Source organism: Dermacentor andersoni, chromosome 3 (assembly GCF_023375885.2).
Source record: "Dermacentor andersoni chromosome 3, qqDerAnde1_hic_scaffold, whole genome shotgun sequence".
Lineage (NCBI taxonomy): Eukaryota > Metazoa > Arthropoda > Arachnida > Ixodida > Ixodidae > Dermacentor > Dermacentor andersoni.
This window is the reverse complement of record NC_092816.1, coordinates 41,594,049-41,615,364: the sequence shown is the minus strand read 5'-3', so window position 1 is coordinate 41,615,364 and position 21,316 is coordinate 41,594,049. Positions and strand designations below refer to the sequence as shown.

The window sequence follows — 21,316 nt, the reverse complement described above, 5'->3', positions numbered from 1 at the left end:
CTCCCCTATTTCTCTGGGAATTTGGGTATTTTCAGCCAAGTTCAAGGTCGGTGCGAGTCCGATCTCCTCTAGAATACGCCTGCCGGCCGGCGTGGTGGTCAGCCGAGTTAGCTGGGCCTGTTCCTGAGCCTCGGCTATCTCCTCCATGGTGTTGTGTGTGCCCAGCAGAAGGAGGTCCTCGGTATGCGTTCTGATGGGCAGCCTGAGGGCTCTCTTGACAAATTTTCTAATAAGGGCATTAAGCTTTTCCCGCTCGGCTCTGAGCCAGTTGTGTATGGCCACCGTGTAGGTGAAGTGACACAGCACAAAGACGTTGATGAGCCGAAGCAGGTTGTCCTCCTTGAGGCCACGATGTCTGTTCGTGACCCTTCGCACGAGGCGAAAAGCATTGTCGGTCTTCTCAATCATCTTGCGCAACGCAGTGCCGTTGCCGCCACCTGATTCGATCAACATACCCAGGACTGTGATTGTGTCGACCCTGGGTATCGAGTCACCGCTCCGAGTGAACAGGTGAATGTCACTTTCCGAGACCAGTTTCCAACCTTTGGGTCTGCCGCCTTTTTTGTTTTCTATAAAGCAGAAGCTCAGATTTGGTGAGGGGCATCTGAGTCTGGAGGGTGGCAGGTATTGCTCCGTGACGTCTACTGCTTCTTGCATGGCGCTTTCCACTTGACCTTCTCTACCGCCGGTGCACCAGATCGTGATGTCGTCGGCGTAGATGGTGTGTTTGATACATTCAACTTGGGCCAGATTCCTCGAGAGGCCGACCATGCAGATGTTGAAGAGAGCAGGCGAAATGACCGACCCTTGCGGCGTGCCCCGTGGGCCCAGGAGCACCTCGTTGGAGACAAAGTCGCCGATCCGCAGCTTCGCTTTCCTCTCCGTCAGGAACGAACGGACGTAGTTATATAGTCTGGGGCCCAGCTCGAGGTCTGCGACGCAGGCTAGAATATATTCGTGGAGAACGTTGTCAAACGCTTTCTCGAGGTCGAGTCCGAGCAGGGCCCTGGTGTCCCTGCTACTGCCGTCGATGATTTGATGTTTGATCATCTTCATGGCGTTCTGCGACCAGAGGCCGGCACGGAAGCCAATTATGTTGTTAATATAGATGTTGCTCTGTTCGAGATATCTGTTTAGTCTGTTGAGGAAGACGTGCCCCGACACTTTCCCGACGCAGGAGGAGAGAGATGGGTCGGAGGTTGTCCACGTTCGGAGCCTTGCCGGGTTTGGGGATCAGGACGACGTTGGCGGTCTACCATTGCTTCGTCGAATTCTGGACGGGCTGGGCAGAGGTAGTCGGGAAACCGGACTTCTTCGTCTCCGTGTTTTACGGGAAAGTACTTCTCCATGAGCTTAGAAACCAGCTCGTCCCCGGAACAGGATGTGGTAGCTTCGTGCGGGGCTCTGGCGAGCGTGTGTCTGATTGGATCTGGTGCTGCCCTCATTGAGGAGATGTTTAAGCATGCCCCAGGACTTTCCGTTACGCATCTGCAAGTCGATCGAGTACCAGACGTCGTCCCATTGCTGCTTGCCGAGGGTCCGACAGTGATCTTCGATGACCTTGTTAAGCTCGGAGATCTCTTTCCTCAATCTTCCGTTAAACTTTTGTCCCTTCCATCCCAGAAGCAGCGCCTGCTTGGCCTCGATCAGATGGGCTAGCCTGCTGTCCATCCTCTCTATCTCCAGGTCGCTGACGATCTTCTTCGTGGATGACTCGGCGTCACTCTTGATTCGCTCGCACCAATCTTCCAGGTCATTGGGGACGGGTGCGCTGTCGTTGCCGCGGAGCTTGCGAAAATGCTCCCAGTCCATGACGGTGAACTCTGGATTTACTTCGGGCGACTTCGACGCGGGTCTCGAGCACGTAATGGTCGCTACCAAAATTTATTGCGGTGTTACTGCACTCGGCTCCCTCGACCTTCTCCACGAACGCCAGATCGGTGGTGGTGTCCCGGCTCACCGAGGCGCCAATTCGGTTGGGGAACGCCTTGTCCGTGATGAGCGTGAGGTCCATTTCGTTGGCGTTCTGCCACAGACCCCGGCCCTTGCTCGTGTAGTAGACGTACCCCCACACTCCGTACGGTGCGTTGAAATCCCCGACGACGACCAGGGGATGGGTGCCGGCCAGGTCGACGGACTTCTTGAGAATCGTTCTGAACTGCTGTCGCGAGTCCCTAGGATTGCTGTAGATGTTGTGTATAAACGCGCTGTTTCTCCGCTGGCTGCTTTGTCTCGTGTTGAGCAGAACCTCCGCCATGACGTATTCGACCTTGGAACTCGCCAGCTTCAGGTCGTGAGACAAGTGTGTAAGCCTCCTGTCAACTAACGTGCACACTCCCCGACCTCCGGGCTGCACAGAGACGGCCCGATAACCAGAGAGGGATGCGGCAGAGACGAGGGTTTCCTGTAATGCTGTTACTTGTGGTTTGTTAGCTAGCGATCTAAAATATTGCTGCAACGGAGCCCTCTTATTGGAGTTCCCCTGCAGTTCCATTGCCCAATTCTGAACTCCTCATTGGAACTATCCATGATTAGTCAAATTTTCTGAGGTACCAGCTGTAAGCAGAGGTGCACTTAAATAGTGCCCCCCACTCTGACGCGTGCTTGTAGCCCTGATTACAGGGCTACAACGACGCGTTCGGAACAACGACCTGCGTTGGAGTTATCGACGGATTATTTGCGATCACCGGACGCTCTAGGGCGTCCATGCGATCGGCCAGCGCGCCCCTTTCGGGTCTCCTAGGGCGACTTGCACACGTCGACACAGCTGGTGATGGGCCAAATAGCTGAAAACTGTGGAGTTTCTAGGCATCCCAATATTGCACAGAAAGCCATGGGACACGCCTTAGTGCAGGGACGTGGATTTTATTTTGATCGCTGTGATTAGGACTATTCATTTTTGGGGGTTAAAAACCTGATTGGGGGTTAAACACCTGATCCTAGAAAAAAATTCACCAACGACTACGATACTCTCTCTAAGGCTAAATTTGGGCGCAGCTCCGTGCGTGTTTTCATTTCCCGATATCTTGGCGCTACACAGGGTGTTTAAGCGAACATTTCTTCGCAACTTCTAAGCGAACATTCGAGACTTCTTAAAGGTTGCCTGTGGCAGGGGTGCGGGGGGGGGGGGAGCACAATTCTACTTCATAGGGTGGTCTACTCGAAGAGGCAGACGTTACTTGCACAAGAAATTGGAATGCCTAATCCACTTATTAACAATTGACTAATTAGGTTTTTAACTAATTTCCTTATAGACTATATTGCAATTTACTAACTGTAGCCGTGGAGTTCGCAAGGCGGAACCGCTTGGAACTAATTCTCAACATGACACCATTTTTGAGATGATAATTACAGAATTTTGCGGAGAAATGGATTGGCGTTCCAGTTACTTTTGTGCTTCAATGCGTAAAATGCCGTTTTGTTAACAAAGTAACTGGGACGCCAAGGCATTTCTACCGAAATTTCGGGAATTACTTTCATGAAACTGGTGTCATGCTGAGAATTTGTTCCAAGTGGATCCGCCTTGCGAACTCCACAGCTAGAATTTGTAAAGTGCAATACGCATCATAAGGTAATTAGTTAAACATAATTAGTGAACTTTTGCTGATTATTCGATTTTGCATTTCAATTTTTGTGCAAGTAATGTCCACCTAGTAGACCAACTAATGAACTAGAATTGTTCTATCTGCCACAGGCAACCCTTAAACATTTTTGAATGTGTTCGCTGAAACACCCGGTATTTCAGAAGGTACTACACAATTCGTGTCGGGCATACAATTAGATTATAAGAAGCTTTGGTGACAAGAGCCAACGAATAGAACTATCGATAACATTCGATAAAATTCGATAAAGAACTATGCGCGTCAATGTTTTGTATTATGATTATGTAGGTACACTATGTTAGAAAATGCTGTGAGAGCGTGGCTAGCGCGGACAATCTGTATCGTGCGCCACGTTGGAAACGGAGCGACGTTGTGCGCGACTGCCTCGCTAATCGGGGGATTGCGAGAGGCAGCGCGTGGGTGACGCGTGGGCGCAATTCACAGCAGACGCCGCAGACAGACTTCCACTCATGCATTGCTTTGATTTCATATGTGCTATCAGTGGCGTCGTCGGTGAACAGACGATGCGCGCTACTTTGGCGCCATCTCGTAGTCATCGTCACCTTAGATCCCCCGCCTTGCGCGCCACTGCACTTTTCTTCTCACGCTATCGCCATACCCTCCTCCTCCACTTTCCTTCTCGCGCTCTCTTCGGTGTCACCGCTTTCCATCCCGCGCTGCGCTTCGCGTTCGCTCTTTCATCTTCGCCGTGCTCGTTCGCTTGGTTACGATAGACGCTGACGCTCACCCCAGGAACGGGCTCCTAAAAGCTGCGCTCTAAAAAACTGGAAGCCTCCGAGCGCCCTCAAAAATTTACTGTAATAGTTCTTCTACAGCCAGTTCCTTCACCAGAATTTTTTTTCATTTCACCACCAATCGAAGTACTGCCGCCGCAGTCGATAGTTGAACTCACTACTACGCTCGTAAATTTTTCATCAATTTTGGCTGGGTAAGAAACAGAAACAGAGGAGGCCCACGAATTTTCACGCTAAATATAAAGGACGCACATTTCCTAGCAAATCGGCAGAATTCAATTACATATTTAATAAGCTTACGAGACAAATGTCTATCGAGGCGCACAAACCTACCAATATACCGACAGGTCCCGAATTAAAGAATAGCATTTCTCTTATCAAGGGAGTGGGACAGAGTCTCTGCCGAGCGGAAGGTAGTCCACCTCCTCTCTAATTTAATGTTCGTCGCGTGCTTGTAATAGAAGGCTTAGCGGGAACTAGAATAAAAAGAACTCAAATCGTCTTAAACGCCGACTACGATGTTTCAAATGGTTACCTACCACTAGTATCACCGTTAGAAATCTCAGCAACGCAGCAGAGCTGGCAATGTCGTATGTTCTTTAGAACTTATAAGCGGTGTGTGCGATGAGCGGACACGATCTAGCACCATGGCCTCCGAGGCTGTCAGCGTGCTGCACGTATGCTGAAAATCGCTGGAGGCACATCAAATGCAAAAGAATTCAGACGCTGCATTATGTACACTATGGAACTAAGTCAAAAATTTTATTTCACTTGGCATCGAACGCCAGTAAGCACGGAAGTGTTGGCAAGAACATGCAGTACCAAAAAGTCAAATCTTTTACAAGTGTAATATTCTACGCAGATGTGAAATAGTGCCATGTAAAACAAACACTTTTGCCATTTTATTGAGTTCCAGTGAACATGGTTCGGCAAATACGTTAGAGTGAAGGACATGTGAATGCAAGAAAGCGACCGACTTGGCCTCAAGAAAGCGACCGACTTGGCCCGCCCTCGACCCTCGGTCGTCCTCTGTGACTTCAACGCACCGTACGACACCTGGGCTTACGTCTACGACACTACCAAAGGACGCAACCTGTGGCAAGACGCCAACGAAATGGACCTGACATTGGTCATGACGATGATGATTATGATGACGATGACATCTAAGTATACGAGTGTTCTTGCATTTCGCATCCAACTAAATGGGGATGCCGATGCCGGTATTGAAACCGCAACTTCAAAGTTAGTAACGCAACGGCATAGACACTGTTCTACGGTAGCGGCCAGTTTACGGCCATTCAAGTTCATAATACCTTTCCTATGTGTTTTAAGATGACTTCTATCCCTACTGCTAGGTCGTTGACCTTTCCTCCGTAGTGGGTATGTGTAGTAATTGAGGCCCAAGTAGAAGGGACGAAGTTATCCTGCCGTTCCGAGAATGGCAAAGAAGGGCTACGAAGCGATCTGGTACTTCTTCGAGACGAAGGATAGCATTCGAGTAATGATGGTACTTTACGGGGTGAGTAACTCCATGCACGGCAATTATTGCGCAATAACTGCTCCGGCTCGAACGAGACATTGTACCGGAAAAATTCTGGGCAGCACGTAGACCACCTTTCCCACCAGCAGTTCCTACAGCAGCTCCCTCTTCCGTACACAAAACAGAGAGAGAGTGCAACTTTGGTACGAAAATGTATCGCCCCATAGCTTTGTCCACAAATCATTTCTGTTTTCGCGAAGAGGGGAATTGTTCGCAATAAGAACTGCTAAAATACAGCGCCTCTAACCACGCCTCAATGCGCGAAGTCCACAGCAACAAGTCTGCTCTCGCAAATCGTCGGACGCCGTCCCGTCTTTGGTGTTGAGAGGGTTTGCGGTCGTGGTCAGGATGCGCAGCAACTCTATATGCGCATTTCTTTGAAACGGCGCCACAGAAAGACACGAACCTTTAACGATTCGTCCAACTGTCAGTTCTATACACGCGAGCGCATTTGTAAGCATCAATTCTCCCTATCCAGTCAGAACATGACACAAAATATATTTCCGGCGTAACGACAACGACACTTGAAAGTGGGCTGACTTTTGGGGTTGTACATTTTGCTCTAGTCTAAGGAAACAGCTCGCCCAAAGGTATACGTAGAGAAACAAGAGTGAACAGGTGAAGCGCCAGGTAGCCTTCACCATGCTCGCCCTCATTCCTGAATGCGGCAGATCATTTCTTCGGAAGCCGGCAAGGTTGGTTGAACGTTCAAGAATAAAAAAAAACGGTGTTCCATCCAAATGAATAGCACAAAGCTAGAGATGAAACCCATACGAGTTTGACAGAAAGAAATCTTCGAAGTTGAAGAGAAATTCGTCCTGGCCTGAGAATCGAGCCCGAAACCAACGACTTTCAGGGGCGATCATCTTTCGGGGGCAAGCAGATAGCAGAGCAAGGCGAAATAAATCGACAACTCAAAGCTTAGGAACATTGAATACGGCAAATCAGTTCCACGAAATATAGCAAGGTGGAGGAAGGTTCAAGAAAGGAAATATCTGTTGTTCATGGTCTTACTTTCACGAACTGCTTCCCTAAACTAGCGCAATAAGATGTTTCCGGCATAGTGTTAGCAGCTTTATTATTATTATTTTTCTTTTTCGCAGTAGATGGAGGATGAAATGCCATTTACCAGTTCGATGGAGTTAAGGCCGCAGAATGAGACTATATGGGGGGGGGGAGGGGGGGGGGGGGGCTTTGCGCCTTCTGACTGAGCTTATTCTGCATTTTCGGCAGGGAGAATGGAGGCCACTACTTTTTTCGAACGTTCGTAAAGGAACGGTCATCTCGTTCTTGCTGGCGGGACGCATGTTCAGTGGTTACTCCGACAAGGTTGTTTACTTGGACGGGGAGAGATTGAGTGGGATAGAGAGCGATATTTATTGAATTGCGGGCCCCTTGTACTACTTGGGCTACTGGATGTTGAAGCGATGATGAGAGTGATGGGAGACATGCAGCAGGGTGCTGTGTGGTGTACTCGACGGGTTGTATCTGTATATTTAAAAAAGTTCTTATGCAGCTTCAGCTGAAACAAAGTTGCACGACTGTGGAAAGCGCGTTTCCTAGACGTTTTTACTGCAATACGAGTTTGTCCGCGCTTCACCCGTGCAGTTCATCACCTTTCTGGCGATGGTTTCGGAAGCGACGTCTACTGTCGTCACGGCCAGGAACACGGATTACCACAGTAAGTCTCCGTGCGTCAGTCTTTTGACATTCCGATTCCGAGCACAAAGTCGTGGCTTTGATGACCATCCACGCCGACACTGTAGTTATGTGGTACTACGCTCACCCGAAAAACTGTGCCGAGCCAGCTTATAGGGCAGAAAACCGGTCGTCGAGTTGACATCAAATACTAGTGGGTCGGGCCGAGAGAGCGTCGAGGCGAGCTCCGTCAAACCACCTTCCAAGAAATTGGTCGACTCGCCTATCCCACTTTTAAAGATGTACGTAAACGATCCGGTCCATCCTGAGTGGGAGGGTGGCAGCGAACAAAGAAGCACGACTGAAAGAAGAGAATAGTAGACGACACTCTAAGAGCGCTGCACTTACAACTAACTTTTTTTTTAATCTCTTTTGCAATGCACCTGTAATTACACTGTTACGAATGCTGAAGTAAGCGTCACGCAGGACGTCCGTACATCTGGATCATGGGCACCACCTACACGTCGCTACGGTTTCTAACGCTCATCGTCATCATGTACTGGATCGCAGCTGCTTCCAAGGTACGCATGTCGGCTGCGAACTCTTGAGAGATGACCACGTGACAAATGCTTCAAGTGCCCAGATGCATTAATGTAACCATATTTTACTTACTACTACAAAAACCTCGTAAATAGGAGACCAACTACAAATCAAGCTAACGACTGTTGTTTACAAAGAATGCATTTTGTTTCCCCTTTGTTGGTGATAAATGCGCTCTGTTTACTCTGAGATATTCATTGGTACAACTTGCATTCCTATGCTGCATATGTGTTAGGATTTGGTACGTGCGTAATTCAAATTATCCCCTTGTTGCTTTATTATACTTTTCATTATATGAGGAGCAAATACTAGCCTGTAATCTCTTTTCTTTCCTTTGTTTTTGCGTGTGTCTATGGCGCCTCTGATCGTACCATGGTTCCCGGGGCTCCACCAAGCAGTCATTTATGCAATGTAAAGATGTAATTTAATGTAATGCAAAGTAATGTAACGGCCATTTATTCACGTAACGTGTTACCTGATGCGAATAAAGCTGTAGGCCCCTTAGGACATGATTGCCGATGGTTTCTGCATAAGCATTTAAGTAGTGCGCGCTAGTCTCTTAAAGATTCATGACCTCCAGCATGCGAAGATGCTGCGAAAATATTGTGCAGGTACCGCCAACGTTGATTGTCAATGTAAGTGTATAGCCGAACTTTAAAAAAAAAAGGTTTTCGGTTCCTTAATAAAGATGATGCGATTGAAGGCTTATATTTGTGGCAGTGACGGCATCCACGCTTAACCTGTCGTTTTATCGCGTAATTCCGTGGAGAACAGAAGTCTCAGCCAACAACTGTAGTGACAGACGAAGGCAGGAGCAACAAGGGGGTACCTTCAAAACACACAAGAGCCTCTCGTTATACTATACGTTGACGCATTCTTTAGAGCAATGAACCTACCAGTCCATTCGAAAGCACCCGAACCTTGGACATCCCAAAGCTTTCACCGCGACAGCACGTGCCGAGAGGCACGGCTATACCATTTCACCCACAACGTTGTTAGGAACACATGTCCTCAACTGACCCAAATTTTTACTTTCGCATTCTTGCTCATTGTCTATATTCTAAAACCCCGTAATAGCCCTACACGCTTATATGACGAAGTCTTTATTTCATTGTTGCCAATGCCACATCTAGAACTCAAGTTTGTGAGAGCCACGTTCACGTCGAAGGTTTTCTTTTTTAATGTGATTTATTTACTGTTGGCGACGAAGGCATCCCGGAACTCGGTCCCCCTACCACCGATAACCGACCGTCAACAACCGACCACCAAAATGGGAGAAAGAGCCAAAGACAGTTATTCACCCCCTTCGTGTTCACAGCGCCGCATTGATGAAGAAACGGTCACGTTAATGATATGGGGCGTTTCTATGGAATGAATGATAAATGTGGAACATTCATGGACACGCTCGAGCGCAGAGCACGTAGGAGCACGTATGAATGCTCCCTGTGAACCTCAATGACTTCCACTATCCGAGACAGAGATGGCGTGTGTATTGACTCAGTCGCCGACTCCATTTCTCTGCAGACCAACGTTCATGGAATGCGAATTGGATTCAACATCATCTTCGTGCGCGTCATCGGAACCCTGTTGTACACTGTTGGTTACTTTGTCACCGAAGCCTTCCTGGTAGTACGTAAGCCCTTCGATGTCAGACTATAGAAAATGCATGCTGTGCTTAAGGGACAATTTTCGCCCTGGGACTGCTGCTTATTCGAATGCATTTGAAATGCAGAAGTTGTCTATCATGCAGGCAATCGCCGAGCCGATTTGAGCGAGCGTCGCTATACCTTTGGAAGGGAAAGCGTTAAATTACCGACATGTAGAAACGTAGTGTATTTTCTGGACTATATAGAGTTCGCGAACCACATAAGACTGTAAGTTGAATTCTCGTGGGGTGCGGAATATATCTGATTTTATTTATTAATATCGGAGGTGCGCTTGGACATAGGGGCGCCAGACTGCGCCTGCTAACATTTCCCGTGCTAAACCACATAGCAATATGCGCCGTAAAATATGAACCACCGTGACAACATGAAAGCGAATGCTGCACCTTCACTGAATTGTTCAAGCTCGGTGTATGTAGTTGACCGTGCGCAAGAACTAACTATTTTGAAGGTGATGAAGGCATTGAGTAGCCATTTGTCGCATCCCACATGCTTGACTTGTTTCTTTCTGGCAGCCCCAACGAGAGCGATTTTGATGGCTTTTAGTATTGACATGCAGCCTAATAAATGACCCAAGCTTTAACTGGGTGGCAATAAAAATTTGGTTATCTTCAGTCTGCTGATAGCAGATAAGCTAAAACACCTGATTTCTGTCGAAATTCGTACATGTGAATTACACAGCGGGTGTGGTCACCTGCCGTATACTTTTCATTTTAAGCCAAAATCGGCCGCGGAAGACTACACACCATGTGCGGAAGATACACTAATTCTGATTTAGGATCTCATATATTCTAGACAATAACTACCGAAACACGAACTTTCATAGGAAAGGTTGAAACAGAAAGTTTGACTCCACGCGGTAAACAGACATGCAAACACGTGCGTGTAAACTGCGTCCGATAAAGCGTCTACCGTGAGTCGGTATAACACCAAACTTCATATGAAATAGTTGCTCCGCTGAATTCATTTTTCGAAAGTTCCTCGCCGCAAGTTAGTAGTCTTATTTAACAGCAATGCATAATATGTTAATTCTGTCTGGATTAGACGTCCTTAATTATGCTCTTCACAATATCTGTTTTAATTGCGAAGTTGTAAGCGCTCACTTTGCTTTCTTTTTTTTGAAATTTTACTCAGGGCAGGGCAGGGCAGGGCAGGCAGGCAGGCAGGCAGACTGACTGACTGACTCATTGATTGATTGATTGATTGATTGATTGATTGATTGATTGATTGATTGATTGATTGATTGATTGATTGATTGATTGATTGATTGATTGATTGATTGATTGATTGATTGATTGATTGATTGATTGCCCGAAATGCATATGAGTTTCATTGACTTCGTTTTCTTCGTGTACAGCCGGACACACTGTCGAGACGGTACCGCAAGATAATTCACCCTGAAATGGTAAGTACGAGCAACGCAAGATACGACGTGCGTGATAAATAAGGAGTTTGCTACCTTATTTGTTGTTGCTGCTATTACTGTTTCTTGTTGTTTTTGAATCCCAGCTTCGTTGATCGCCTTATCGCTTGATATGCCTAGGCTAAGTTAGTCGTGATGATACGCAAAAGAACTTCCTTGTGCCTCGAAAATAGGAACTTCACCAGATATTTCTTTCACACCCTAATTTTATTTCGTAGACATAGAGAGATGCTTCACTGAGAGACGGAGATGTTAGCCTAGCAAAAGTGAGACACGCTACTCCATGCGGATAGGGTAAAAGATAAATATATATATAACAAGGGAATGCGGAAACAGATATAAAATTTGTATTGAAAGAATGAAAAGTTGCAAGAGCAATCAATCATGAAAGAAAAAAAATATTTTAGAAAAGCAGGCACATTTCAACAAAGACAAAGAGGGATGCAGTTTTCACCCCAACCCCGAAGCACTGATAGCGATACCAAAGTATCAGGCAATTACGCCAAATAGGCTCTGCATTTTTATTGGTTCCCTAAATTGTAGCGAACAATGGCTTACTAACTGTACGAGCGCGGTGACACGCAGCAAAATACAAACGGGAACGGCTTTCACTCGATGTCCTCGAGCACTCGCTGTCACAACACTGGCGTGACGAACAGCGCGTCCGCGGGAAACGCGCGTGCTTGTCCCCAAAGTGAGCGCTGCGGTGCTGCCGCTCGCTTCACAATTTAAACTGGGCCGCGTCTCCGAAAAAGTCAGGTCACGTGACCTACAGCGTCAGGGCGCGAGAAAGTGCACATCATGCCACCAGCTTTCCCGGCTCGTCCTGGCATGTTTGCCCTGGCAAACGCAGCAGACGATTTTCAACGCAAGGCGCGCGAATCGCGCACGCGCTTAGCCGGGCGTATAGTCAGGCCTGTGCAGGGGCAGAACGGGCTCAATCATGCGTTCTTCAACATGGGGCACGCGCGAAGACAGCGCGCAATCAAGCAATCATCCTTCACGGCTCGCTCTCGCATGCTCGCCCTCGATCGCGCCCATGGAAAATCACGTGACCCCCAATTAAATGAAGCCGTGCAGGCCGCTAGTTCTCGCACTTGGAACGTTACTCGGGACAGCACGGCTGCGACGACGGCGATCGCGAAAATGCGGCTGCAGTATCTCCATATAGCTGTTATCCCAGTAAAGCTGCAACCGATCAGAAAACAATACCTGCAAGCTATGAAAACGTTAAACGCGCCTTTGTCAGGTGCGAAGCACAAGTTTGTTTTGCACCGTCTGCACCATTCTGTCGCGGCGTTACCTGGACTACGATGACTTACTGAAGGAAAAAAAAACGCGAAGTGTGTGTCTTGGCCAAAGAAACAGTGTCGCAGACTGCCGGTCATCAAGCGTCTATAGGGCTTCACTTAGGTTCGCGATACTTAAACAGAAAAACGACAGTAGTGATGCCACATGTCTTTTAGAAAAGTACACGCGTGTAACAGACGAAATAAAACGTAGACCACCGTTAGCTCCATTACTCAGCGAGTACTGTAACACCATCATCTAACTCTGTGCGTTGCTGTTGGCTTTACGATACCTTCACCGCGAACATCTTAACCATACCAATGTAACCAATTATGTACATCAGCTGGCAGTAAAACTTTGTCGCCAACGTTGGTTTCGAAGCCCGTTCGTAAAACATAAACTTTGCTTGAGAGCACACGTCGAATTGGATGAAACTAAACAAACTTGTACGGACGGCGCTAATTAAATGGCCTTTAATCAACCGCTCCACCAAATGTTCGATTCACATAGGTTCCAACAAGTTCGTTTGTGTGCATAATTTTGTTCGCGAACATTCCTATTTTTTTCTTTCTCGTAGATTCCGAAGGAGACTACTCTTTTTTCTGTCCTGGCGTGGACAGTAGTTGAGGTAAGTATGGCAAGATGTGGCAGAAGTGATGGAGTAACTATGGTTAAAAGTGCCTGTAGATAAATTGCGTGTTTGCAAACTTCTGTCATTGTCACAGCACTTCAAAATGTTATTACCTTTCGTTTCATTTTTATACCATATCTCTTAATGGCCCGTGCTTGCGGCGGGCTTCCTCGGTGGTGGCGGTGGCAGTGGCGTAACCGAGCCAACGAGCGCAACAGCGAAAGATGAAAGAGCGAACGCGGAGTGGCGGATGAAAGACGTCAGCCGCAAATGGCGGAAACCAATGAAAGCGGCCCCTTCAATGACGTCCGTGCGGGAAACTGGGAGGGTATTCTGTAAGAGACCACTTAGTCTACTGTCCATTTCGGCCGCTGCTGATTGGATGGAGTTGTGCGAGCGAAGAGGAGACGAGCCGCACCAGCCAATCAGCGGCGGTTGAAATGGACAGTCCACTTGGTGGACTCTTACAAAATACACCCCCCCCCCCCCGCCCCCCGCCCCCTGGTTCCATGCGGACCCGCCCGGCCGTTCTATGCGTACTCGTATCTCGTTTCAGCCGAACCGCTGACTTCATATTATCGTGTGCTCCCGTCATCCCTCGCTCGCGCTTTGTTTGGTCTCGTTCGCGCTGGTTTCGATTGTCATGGTTCGCGATTGTTTTGTATTCTGATTGTATGCGCGACGCAAAGTATGTAGTATTTTCTGGCAGCCAAACGGCGCCAGCAATTACACTGGTACCTTCGACAAGTCATGCATAAAAGCCGACGCCCTTGACCCGCAGATCAAATTTTCGACGATTGCCGACTCGCTACATGTCTCTCTCAAAGTATTTGCCTCAATGTATCGCCAAATGAAAACGGCATAGAGCTGCGCTAAAGCTTCGCATTAGCGAGCACTGTAACCGTCGGTGAATTTTTTGCTCTCTTTTTTATTGTTTGACTAGCTGGTCTCGATTACCGAGTTATCAGTTCTGAATAAGCTTCGGTATGTTTATTTCCACAAAGAATCAAGTTTTTATCGCTTATTGCAACATTATCTTCTGATAAGTATCGAGTACGTTTCTGTTTAAAATATTAAGCGATATTCTGTCTTCATTCAATATTCCGAGTCATCTTTTTTTTCTTTTTTTCAGACGCTTGCATGTTATCGGTTAAAGAATCCCACTGTACAACTGCTTGTATATTCTGCTGAGTGAAACATATATTTTAATGCGAGCTGAAGATGTTAACATAGAAAAATGCCTAAAATGGTACTGCACAAGGATAGAAAAAAGTTAACAACGCAATAAAGATAAAAAAGTAATAACAGAAACAACCAGTCAACTGAACAAAAAAAATTGAGAATCATCAAAGCATGTAACAATGAAATTTAAAAGAACGAAAAACAACGAAAGAAAGCACGCGGACAAGGACGATACGCGACCTGATCGAATCCTGCAATACTTGATGAATGCATATGTGTGTGAAAATTTATAAAGATGAAATGCTTTTAGCTCCCATTGTCGGCGAAATTCAAGTGACCTTATGCCAAAAGCTAGAACCGTTATCCGGGCAATCAAACGAGGACATCCGGGCAATTTGCGAGAAAAGAACTACATCATCCGGGCAACCCGTCAAAACTTTAAAAAATGCAGTCTCTGGCCCGAAACCCTATGTACAGGAACGCATTACATACGCTAGTAACTTCCCGAACAAGCTACAAAAAACATTGCTTCCGAGTTCTTCGTAATGTTTGTTCACAATACGACTCAAGCTGTAACTTCCAGCAGGTTGGAGCATTATTTTTCATTAACGATAGCGATGTTCAAAAGGCAGAAACAGGACACTGTACACTTCCTTGTCATCTCTCGGCACACAGGGCTGAACGCCAGCAGTCCCCTAGTTCCGCGACGCGGGTTTTGCGTTGCCTCGAGAGATGGCGCCACTCTGCGTGGCGCCTCCTGCAGGCAATTGTATCCGCCGCGGTGGCTTAACGGTTATGATGTTGCGCTGCTAAGCACGAGGTTGCGAGATCAAATCAAGGCCTCAGCGGCAACATTTAGCGCGAGGCACAATGCAAAAACGCCCGTGTCCCGTGCATTGGTGGCACGTTAAAAACCTGGTAGTCAAAATCAATCTGGAGTCCCCCACTACAACGTGCCTCATAATCAAATCGCTGTTTTGGCCAGTGACACCCTATAATTCAATTCTTCGTCTAGCTGGCCAGCGTCCATATGAAGAGAGCATATGGCGTGATGTCGTGGTGGTGTGGTGGAGTGTGCCGTTGCGAACATGCGCCACACCCATTTTAATATTGCAACTAGTATAATCTCCAACCAATCTGCTTTGCCGGTTGCCATCTCGTCCTTGCATCTACTCTCGATTACTGGAGAGCCAGAAATTTTTTTAAGACGCCTTTGTCGCGTGCAGCGCAGATGTTTCGTTCCTACAGGGCCCAAGAACATGTCGCAAACAGATCGAAGCGTAACTCTCGACGAAGTTTCTGCTTCTCTTCTCATTAAAAAAAAAACTATTGTATTTACAACCGCGCTGCACGCAGTGCGTGGTGCTGGACCGCATGAACAACTACGAGCTGTACACCGCGAGGCAACGCCCAGCGGCCAGCCCGAAGGCCTCCCGCCTTCCGAGTCCTCAAGTGATGAGCCCCACCACCGCGGTCTTGTCTCCCACGGCCGTCCTCTCCCCCAGCGCACAACAGCTGCGGTCGGCAAAGGTGCGTACCACTCGCCAACTCGAGGAGAGGAAACATCGCCGATATTGTCTTTTTTTTTTTCTTTTTCGAGGCGACTATGCTGTAATAGAGTAGCGACCGTGAAGAAGCAGGAAGCAGAGCGACTTGTGAACATTCTGCGAGATACTGACAAGCGCGTAACCTTGGTGGCCTAGGCAATAAATTGAAAATTTGGAGTATGCTTATAAGGTTCGCCTTTTAAACGCGATGCATTCAAAGATCCTTGCCTGCTTGTCATGCTTCCTGGCAACGGCTGCTTTCTTACGGAAGCGCAGAAGTGAGCGGCATCTGGATGGTGGTGTTGCAAGGAACCGAGCAGGCCGCACCGCTCTATGATTGGTAGAAACACTGGAAAATGGGTTGTGTTTTAGTTTCCGCGTAACATAATTATGTTTTCTGCGTATATTCAAATAACGATTCGACGCTATCATGTCTGTAGGTTGTGTTTAGGCCGTACTTTCCGATTTTTCTGACGCATTTTACTTTGAGGATTTCAATTATTTAAGCAACGCCACTGCGCCACGCGGACGGCCTGCGCGTTTGTGGTCAGGAATGATTTTTCGCGAAACGACGTCCAACACCGACATCAGATATTTTGCGAGACGCGCCCCTTAACTGGTTTGGCGTTGTAAAACTTCCAGAAAAAAAAATAACAATCCTTTCTCGCTTCCACCTGTTGTAGAAAATCGCAAGAGGTATCAATACGTAGATCTCAACGTGACATGAAGCCAGAATTCAACTGTACGGTTGGTAAAATTAACGGCATGGGAGTAATTAGCGCCAGTGTAGTCAAAAAACATTGCGTTATACCCCTGTAAAGGGTGCACCGCCTCACGCACAAACATGCTGAGGCAAAGCCACCAAACGGCAAAACTTAGGGAAACGCACCGAGTTTTCTTGGAGTAATCAGGGCTCACGCGAGGCAGTGCCGTCTAGAATGTGGTTTTGAGGGTGCCCACGAGAACTGGCAATTACTCTCAGAGCACGTACAATTATTAGGATGGCCCTAATTAATGACAATGTAGTCGGAAATCAGCCATATTGCGCAAATCAGCCACACCTCACTATCTCCTGGATCGGCCCACCTAGCTGGCCTCTTGATAAAGAAGAATGATCAAGCAAGTCTCGACGCTCAAAAAGACAAGGTCGACGTAATTGTGCGTGAAATGCGATACGAATAACACACGAAATGAATGAATGTTTAACACGCGAAAGAGATAGAATAGAGAGAGATAGTCAACAGCTTATCATCGAATAATTTGGACCATCAAGTACGTCGACCTCGTCTTCCTTAGCGTTGACACTTGCATGACCCTTTCTTTCTATTCTCTTTTATTTGTTTTCTTCTTTTTTTACTGGTGTCTTCTCGTCGTAGGCTTCCAGGGCGACTAGCCCCGCTGTCCTCAGCCCTACAACACCACGGCGCCCGGCCCATGGCCAAGTCAGCAGGGTAGCCAGCCCGACTACCCCAGCGTCTCCGCGGAAACCCCGCACCGTTTTGTCTCCGACCCGACCTCATGGCACGGTGGCGCCTAGTCGGGTGGGGAGTCCCACGCCAGGTCACGCCCCCGCGAATCGTCCTGCCGGCTCTGTGGCGCCGAGTCGCGCTGCAAGCCCCACGGTTGCCTACGCGCCCGCAAAGTGACACCGCTTTCGCGTCTGGCACTGCTGTCACGAGATCGTTCTCCTTATTGTAACGAATGTGTGCACTAATTAAAACACTGATGTTGCCGAACAAGAGCTGCCCGTTCGTGTGGCGCTGCATCGTTGGTTTTAGACACTGGTTGAGTGTTTCAAGGCGTAATACGCCAGATATGTCTCAGCTAATAATTTCTTTCTTTAATTATGTGGTTTTAGGCGCCAAGACCACGATCTGGTTATGAGGCAGGCCGTAGTGGAGGAGTCCGAAAATATGGACCCCATAGGGTTCCTGAAATCTAGATACACGGGTGTTTTCGCATTTCGCGCCCATCGAAATGCGACCCCCGTGACCGGGATTCGATCCTGAGACTTCGTGATATGCAGCCCAACACCATAGCCACATAGCAACCACGGCGGGTAACTCTCAGCTAACGAAACAGAAGTTGGAAGAAAAAATGTCGCGGATCCCACGCACATACATGCTGTTTTTCTTATTTTTGCTGCACCAAATGTTTAAAAATTGTTCGCGGCAGATAGCGAAATTGTAACTTTGAGTTTATTTACTCGATAAGGCTGCCATTACGTTTACGAAAAGTCAAAATTCTTGAATGAATAGTTAACAAATTACGCTAATTAACTGCATACTCACTCCCTATAATTCGTAGATTGAAGTATGTGCGGTAAAGCAATTAAAAATGTTAATTAGCGTACTTATTTAATCATTCAATTAAGAATTCTAATTTTTGGTAGCAGTAATGGCGGCCTCATCGAGTGCTTTATTTCAAGGGTTAGAATCGTGCTATGTTTCACGGGCAATTTTTTAAAAAATTGGTGCAAAAAAAGGAAAAACACCTTGCATGTGCCAGTCTGTCACCGGCAAAACTTTTTTTTCCTGTCAACTGAACTGTCGTCACTTCACTTCTCCTTCCCTTCTATGTAATTCAACGCTCGTGCCTCAATGCACTCTCTGGTTCCATTTTTGTTAATTTATTCGTCTACTCCGGCCCCTACCCACAGGACGTACCCATTCTGACGAATCGGCCAAGCACCTTCACTTACCTAGTTTCGCGTCACAATCACACTTGCGCATGCGCAGTGGCCGAAGTCGTCTGTTCGGAAAAAATCACCCGTGTCACATACCCAATAGGGCGTATTCAGTAGCCCAAGTCTTCGGGGCACATGGCCAGTGGTTCTGACTAGAGTTCGCAGTTCCTTGGGATAGGGCAATAGTAAACTGCACGTTGCAATGAGGATATTTAGGCATCATTCGTAGTATCACTGCGTCATTCCGTAGAAAACAAGGTAGCAGCCACGACACCTGTAGGGGCAGTGCATCTGCGAGTGCTTCTGCATATTCGGTTAACGCTAGAACTTTGTGACCTGGCACCCACACTAAACGAACGAGACGTAAGTGTCTTGGGAGAAGAGAATGGAAAGTTTCTAATGAATTTGAAAATTTAGATGCGGTTAGTGAAGAGTAGATATACATAGAATACAAGATTACGGCTGATGACAGAGATGATGGTAATTTGCCTAAAGCTAAGACAGTTGCCCAAATTTCCGCCTGAAAGATAGGCGTGAATCAGGAAGTCTAAACGAAAAATATCAATTTAAATGTGGTGATACAATGCCCACACATGCCTTTTCGTCACAGACGGAAGCATCAATTGCTATAACGGTCTCTGTACCTAGATGTGCAAAAATACTATTCAGATATTGATAGGGAAGACGTTTGCCATTATTGGGAAAAATACCATCAAATTCGATTTTAGCGATTGCAACCGAGGAATTTAGTAAGATCTCATCGCATAGGTGAACATTTAGTGGGTCCAATATTTTTAGTAGGAAAACAACGTGAGGGCAACGTGAGCGATACAACTGATACTTAAAAGTTAAGCCGGTTCAGTAACGAAAATATATTGTGATCGAAATATATTGTGTGGTGAGGCATACATCTTTAGAGAAGTTTGTACTGTTAGGATATGAAATCGCATCAGAAGAGATGGCAGGCGTGCTTCTTGCTACAAGATATTGTTAGCGACAAATTTAGGAAGCACAAGACATAAACGTAATGCATCTCGTTCTAACAGAATGAGAGGCCGAATGTTTTGTGCAGGCCCTCCAGAAAACAAAACGCAGCCGAACTCTATTATCGTGCAAACATACATGCAATAGATCATAATGAGAGCATGCCGACGCAACCCTGATCGATTGCTGCTGAGTCTACGCAGCACTCCTAGTGCGCGTGCTTCCTTTGAGTTAATACTATCGATATGGGAACCCAAACTAACCTTTTAAGTGTACATTACAGCCCAATATTCAAATGTATTTACCTGTGGGATACTGTCTTGTCGATAAAGAACCGAAATTTGCACAGGAACACTTTGAGGAAAAACCAAGACAGAGCTTTTCCTGATCCTAAGTGAGAGGATAATATCATCAAGTCGCATATCTAGGCAGCTCATGTAGGTCTATCGCCCCTGGATGATGCTGACGTCTGCTGCCTGAAACCTACTCTCCCTTTCCCCCTCTATCCTCTCATATTTCTTTCCCCGCCCCCATTCCCCATTACGCTGCGCCGTGCTCCCATATGGGCTGCAGAACTGAGCGTATTTTCCATCTCCTAAATCACGAAGAAGAAGAAGGTCTGTAGAGTTTGGTACAAAACATGTTAGTCTTCTGATGCAGCAAAAGATGATGATGATACATCTTGTTTCAAAGGTACAATGCTCTGTAAAATAAACATCAATGGCGATAGGACTGATCCCTGTGGTAGACCTCTTGACCGTTGATGCGTAAATGAAGACAATCCGCGTAGATAGCAGTAACATAAACCCCCACGATCAAATACTTTGGCAGCAGCATCCTGAAGCGCGTTAATTAGGCTGACATGTTCTACGTTGTCATACGCCTTAGCGATATCGAAACTGACTAAGGCTGCATGTTTTTTTCTGACATCGCGTTTGTTGAATACGACTTTCTAGGTCGACATGGGCACACCAAATCGAGCACCTACGTCTGAATCCAATTTGGTATGGGCTTAAAATCATGTTCTTTATCGGCCAATTATAAATGCGGTCTTTTGAGGTTCTTTCGACGAGTTTCAATTGGTTACATGTAAGAGATATTGGCCTAATGTCATCTCATACGTAACCGGCACCTTGCTTTTTTTATTAATGCGATTACTTTTCCAAGTCTCCATTCCTGTGGAATCCACGAAATATTATTAGAATGGTTTACCCTGGTAAGTAATACGTGGGACGATACCTGAAACAAAGATATTGAAGGTGCTTTGAGGCTCGCCAACATCTTGTTAGAGTTTCTGGACATAAAACCTTCATTTCAAGCAACACATTTTCTTTTCTTGAGAACTGGAAAACGACGTGTCTGCACTGTTTTAATTCCTTCTATAGCTTCGCTGGTTTAGTCGGCTATGAGCTGCATGCAGTCATTTCACCTTAGAGCTTATTTAACTTGAGTTTGAAAAGTGAGAAGCCAATCGAGCCAACTCATCGCGCCAATACTTGACGCCTTTGTTGAACGTCCTAATCCAAAAGGCGACAAATGCAATGCATCACGCGGCCGCAAAACCGCTTAATTGGATCACGACGAAGAAGCCTTTCTATAGCGGTGCCAAATTTAAATCGGCGCGTGCTACACTCATCGCCTGTGAAGCGACAAGGGCGTCACGGTTAAGTTTAGTCTCGCGTCTATAGCTACTAGCATTGCGGTATGCACAAAGACGAGTATCAAATATCTTCCAGCGACAGCTACAGGCAAGTAAGTTCAAGATGAAATGTTA

General features: G+C 46.8%; 1 long non-coding RNA gene across 1 annotated transcript; it reads left to right on the top strand.

The window, feature by feature from the left end:
• Positions 1-11,121: 11,121 nt before the first annotated feature.
• Positions 11,122-16,702, top strand: LOC129387855 (uncharacterized). Its single transcript, XR_008615006.1, has 3 exons — positions 11,122-11,204; positions 13,090-13,140; positions 15,682-16,702. It is a non-coding gene; the product is annotated as an uncharacterized lncRNA (long non-coding RNA).
• The last annotated feature ends 4,614 nt before the right edge of the window (positions 16,703-21,316 follow it).